Genomic DNA, 4,845 nt, shown 5'->3' with positions numbered 1-4,845 from the left:
ACAAGAGGCTTGAATGATTTGACTCTGGATTTTAATTATTTTCTGGCTGACACAATATATATATATATATATATATATATATATATATATATATATATATATATATATATATATATATATATATATATATATATGAAACAGTAATGATGCAGCCAAATATATGCACACATAAACTGACAAAAAGAAAATAGAAGGAAGCAGGGGAAATTTTAAAGGCAAGTTGATGGATGATTTGTTTCACGTGTCAATCTATAAAACATCTTCTGAGTAAAGAATCTAGGAGACTACAACAGAGCCTTGATGTGAACACCAACCGATCCACCGCCAGTCGAAATCTCTTTGGACTGACACAGACAGCACTTTCTTCAAACACGCATAAACAAGGAAAGAAAATGTACTGTCACCAAAATAGAGCCAAAAGGCAACATTTGAAGGGGAAACAAGTCCACTTGACTCTTGTCAATATGTTTGCCCTTAGGAGTGAGAATGAGTTGGTGTGGAAATACAACATTGTTTGCCCAATAATTCCTGTCAAATCTTGTTTCCGTTGCTGTAGTTCCCACTGCCAGTGAAGGAAATGTGTTCTGCCTGTTTGACGCCGGTCTATTCCATGGAGAAAATGGTGGCCAATAAACTTGTCCTGCACCACAAATGTTTCTGCTGCAAACACTGTAGTAAGAAGCTCAGGTGAGGAGAATATTTACCATCAACCAGGCAATACATTGGCTTTCACACTACACCAATATTTGATTGTTCGCCGTATTTCACATGGACTAAAGGATGTTAACATTTGAACCTGCTGTGTGATTCCAGCCTCAACAACTACTCTGCTCTCTATGGCGAGTTCTACTGTACGACGCACTACCAGCAGCTGTTTAAAAGAAAAGGAAACTACGACGAAGGATTTGGACACCGGCAGCATAAAGACCGCTGGCTCCAGACGACTACAGGAACCGATGAGCCCGACAGCACGCTGTCACAGAATACACACAAAAGTGTGCCAAAGAAGTCTGAAAGGTTGAGCGAGTTAACGCTAGATGTAATTCTAGCTCGAACACCTGTCAGAGAGATGAGATCCAAAGGTCCTTCAGTGGTGAGAGGCAAATTGAAGATGAGCTGGCCGCCAGAGAAGAAGACCGGTAGAGTTAAACTGGAAGAGTTGGTAGATGAATCTGCGACGAAAAAGGCAGACATCAGCAAGGTAGCGACACACAGAACCAAATGGAATACTGCAAAACCGGGTCTTAACCAAGCTGCAAGCAACGAAAGAGACAGGAACAGAGTCAATGTTCAGCCGTTTCCAACCCCAGCCAGTTCACAGTTCAAGAAACAACCAAGTGCAAAAGACGTGAAATCAATAGGGAAGGGTCTTCAGATGGAAAGTCAAGACAATGTCTCGCCGAACATTCGCCACATTTCTCAATCTGTAACAGGAGAGCAAAAGAAATTCTTTCATCAGAACAAACCGACAGGTACAGTGCAGGCATCGAAAGAATCAAACCAATTTCCACAAAAAACGGATTCATCAAAAACCAAAATTGATTCATGGAAAACCAAAACCGAGTCATGGAAAAACAAAAAGGCTGTCCGGTTTGCTGAGGATGAAGAACCTTCTATTGACCAACACTTCTCAGAAAAGAGTCAAGCAACAGAAGACAAACAAGCGTCAGCAAGTCATAACGTGGCTGATAAACTGGCTGCCATTAAAAAGAAAAACAACGATGCTTCAGCTCATGTAAATGCAGGTCAAACTCAGAAAACCGAGCCACATGAAAATACACAAACCTATTGTAACCAATACGACAGCAGTCGTAGTAATGATGATCCAGAAGATGTTGAAAGGACAGTTGTTTTAAACCCTCAACAGAAAGTAGATGAGAACAAAGTGGAACTTAAAGAAAATCTGACGCACCAGAACAGTGACTCAGAGATGAGCCGAGAGGTTCATCCACCCAATGGCCTTGACAGGATTGATGTTGAGGTCCAAAGGCAAGAGCAAGCAACTGAGATCAAAGGCAGATCAGGAATTGTTGGACCTGACAGATCAGAGAATTTTACTGTGACTGACTCAGAAAGTTGGGTTCTTGTTGAGCAGACGGATGATATTTTGGGCAACAGCAAAGAAAACCTGCTTGAAAATTCAGACGCTGTTAAAAAACAAGACCCAGGCAGTGGTGAGAAGAAAGCTCTGCCCAGAACCAATTCTCTGAAGGGTTCTGTTAAAGAACCAGACAGGAAAAAAGGCGCTCCAAGTTCGTGGTCCAAAGGAAAAAGTCCTTTTTCAAAGCTCTTTCCGTTGAGTGGAACCAACAAAGCTCAAGAGGCCAAAAAAACAGATGCCAGAGCAGGTGGTGGGCTTCTGGGGAGGCTCTTCCAGTCATCTTCAGAGAAGTCTGACACTAAACCTTCAGCGGCTCCAGTTAAAGATGACAAAAAACACGAGGACAACAAGGTCAAAGAGGAGGTAACAGCAGGTGGCACTGAAGAGATGAGAAAAACACCCCAGATATTACCAGAGCCTGAGGACAAAACAAAGTCAGCTTCTGCTGTGGTGGAGAACACAGACACCAGTGTAGGCAAGGTTGTCACAGAGACAGAACAATCCCAAACTCAGGAAGACGCTGGTCAGTCAAGAAGTGAAGCATCAACTGGGTCCAAACATCTCCTTAAAACAGTGGATACTGATGAAATGGCAGCTCAGCGTGGAGCAGATAAACATGCTCTGATATCGAGCGATGTGTCTGAACTAAATGATAAGTCTGGCCAAACACCACCAGAGGTTCTTGGTTATGATGTTACTGAGCCTAAAATGAGGAGCGATGGAGAGAACAATTCATCTGATGGTGATCCAGATGTGGCCAGAAGCAAAGATGTTTCTGAGGTCTCAGACGAAAGTTTGACTGGTACCATTGCTACTCCCAGTTCAGTTGGAATGGCTGCTCAGAATGTAGCAGACTCTGGTGTTGATCTTCCAGACTTGAAGGTGCAAGACGAGAAGAAGGATGATGATGTGAAGGTGCTGGGAACAAGTCAGGGTGAAGATGGGTCATCCGAACTCTACTTTACAACCGAAGAGGTCATCTTGGATTGTTCTGAAGCATTTCTGAACATCCATGATTTTCAATCCAAAGAAGTTGAAGAGCTTCCTGATAAAGCGGATGAACACCCAGGTGATTCCGCTGAAGAAATGGTAGAAGAAGACAAGATGCATGTGGAGAACATTGCTGCCAAAATGAAACAGGAGCAGGAACTAGAGGCAGAGTCTGATGATGAGAAGACAACAAGTCCACCCAACATTCCGCTTATAGACACACAAGCTGCCGCTGTTCATTCTGAAGCCGACCCCAAGCATGTTCATCCAGATGATGGTCATCATAAGGTCTCTGAAGATTCTCTGGAGCCTATGATGATCTACGTTTCTGATGACCCGCTGGCTCTCTTCGCCAAGGAAGGTGTGGCAGGTTCTGATGCTGTCAGTTCCACTGACACCCCTGTAGTACAGGACCAAGCTACTGGAGGTTTAAAGCTGAATGGAGAAAGGCATGAACCCAAAGTTGTCGAAGAAGAAAAGCCTGTTGAGATAAACACGACACAGGAAGAAGAAACAGTAGTTGGCAGTGTTGGCAGTGACAAGTTTCTTTCTTCTGATGGTAGTGAAGTGGAAATGACCAAAGGTATAGGTGTCATGGCGACATCCACTGAGGAAGGCATAACAGAATTTCGTGAGGCTCTTCAATCTGGAACCCGTCTGGTAGAACCCAGAGGTACTGCTGTACTTCAAGAAAGCCACTCTGCTGAGCAGTCTCTGGATCCATTTGGTGATCCAGAGATTTCTTTCTCTGGTGGCAAACCAGCTGCTCAGGGTGAAGATGATGAACGTCAAAAACCAAGTGAGGAACATCTAAGCCCCCGAGAAGAAGAAGATTCGGCTGACATGTCGTTCTTCAAACTCGATCAAGAAAATCAGCCAGAAATTTTTGACCCTTTTGGCCAAACCGAGATGTTCGATGATGTTTCCACAACTACGAAGGACAGAGCAGCTCCAGCCTCTGAAGAACCTTTGGGTTTACTCAATGTTCCACCCACACAGGATGAAGTGCTCGTGGAGTCAAGTCCTTCAGAAGTCTCTCAGAGCACAAATAACCAGGACCTTGATTTTGACATCTTCAGCCTAGATCCAAGTTTTAAACCCGCAGAAAATTCCACTAACCCACCACAGTCAGAAAGAATGTTTGAATTTTGGGACGTCTCAGAAAGTGTGTCCACACCGCAGCCCCAGTCTTCACATCACTTGGATCCACTTGATGATTTTCTTGGATTGAATTCCACGGCTGCCGTGGCTCAAGTGGATATCTTTGCAGATGACATCGTCCCATCCAAGCCCCCACATTTAGAGACAAGTCACTCAAACGTCTTTGCAGATGATCCGTTCATGTCTACAAACACACCTCAAGAGCCAGCGGTTAAAGTGACAGACAACAGCTGGATGGAGGATCTGTTGGGATAGAACAGGGCATTGTAGCAGCTAAAGTGGAACACTAGCGTCAAATGTGAAAGGAAATGTGTGGGGTCCTTAAGAACAGTTCATCACAAGCCAGTTGTGAGCTATTGGCTTTTTTTTTCTCAGGCCAGCCGTGGTTGGGATTTGGGTTAGATGCAGGTGTTGCTTTTTTTTTTAAGTCTTCATTTCATTTTATGTTATGTTATTTTTTTCTACTTTTTCATCTCCGATTTTCACAGAAGACGACTGTGATTCATAGAACAGAGAGACATCTAGGACATAAAATTGCAATATATCAGATGCTTATTCATGATTCATTGGAAGCACGTTATGATACAGAGGAG

Source organism: Synchiropus splendidus, chromosome 13, assembly GCF_027744825.2.
Source record: "Synchiropus splendidus isolate RoL2022-P1 chromosome 13, RoL_Sspl_1.0, whole genome shotgun sequence".
In the NCBI taxonomy this organism is placed as follows: Eukaryota; Metazoa; Chordata; class Actinopteri; order Syngnathiformes; family Callionymidae; genus Synchiropus; species Synchiropus splendidus.
The sequence above is the reverse complement of the archived record's forward strand: the minus strand, read 5'-3'. Positions refer to the sequence as shown.